Consider the following 236-nt stretch of genomic DNA (forward strand, 5'->3'; position numbering starts at 1 on the left):
CGGGTCTTTCTGGCCTCTACAGGTGGTTTTCTATCCAGCCTGGAACTTCAGCCTCTTTGGGCTTTAAATCCACACTGTTACATCCAAGATTGGTCCACTTTATGTCCATAATTCATCGCGTTATGGCTCATTTCTGCCGCTAGATCGCTGCTCCGTCTCTCCTCCCTGTTGTTTCCAGAAATAAAGGCCCCAGTATGCCCATATATGGGAGATAACGTCACCCCTCTTGTATGGAA

General features: G+C 47.9%; 1 protein-coding gene across 1 annotated transcript in view; it reads left to right on the forward strand.

Moving 5' to 3' along the window:
* The window catches only part of usp34 (ubiquitin specific peptidase 34), a gene marked incomplete in the record, with an annotated part of 152,736 nt that overhangs the window by 119,894 nt on the left and 32,606 nt on the right, over positions 1 to 236 (forward strand).

Source organism: Etheostoma spectabile, chromosome 5 (assembly GCF_008692095.1).
Source record: "Etheostoma spectabile isolate EspeVRDwgs_2016 chromosome 5, UIUC_Espe_1.0, whole genome shotgun sequence".
Classification (NCBI taxonomy): domain Eukaryota; kingdom Metazoa; phylum Chordata; class Actinopteri; order Perciformes; family Percidae; genus Etheostoma; species Etheostoma spectabile.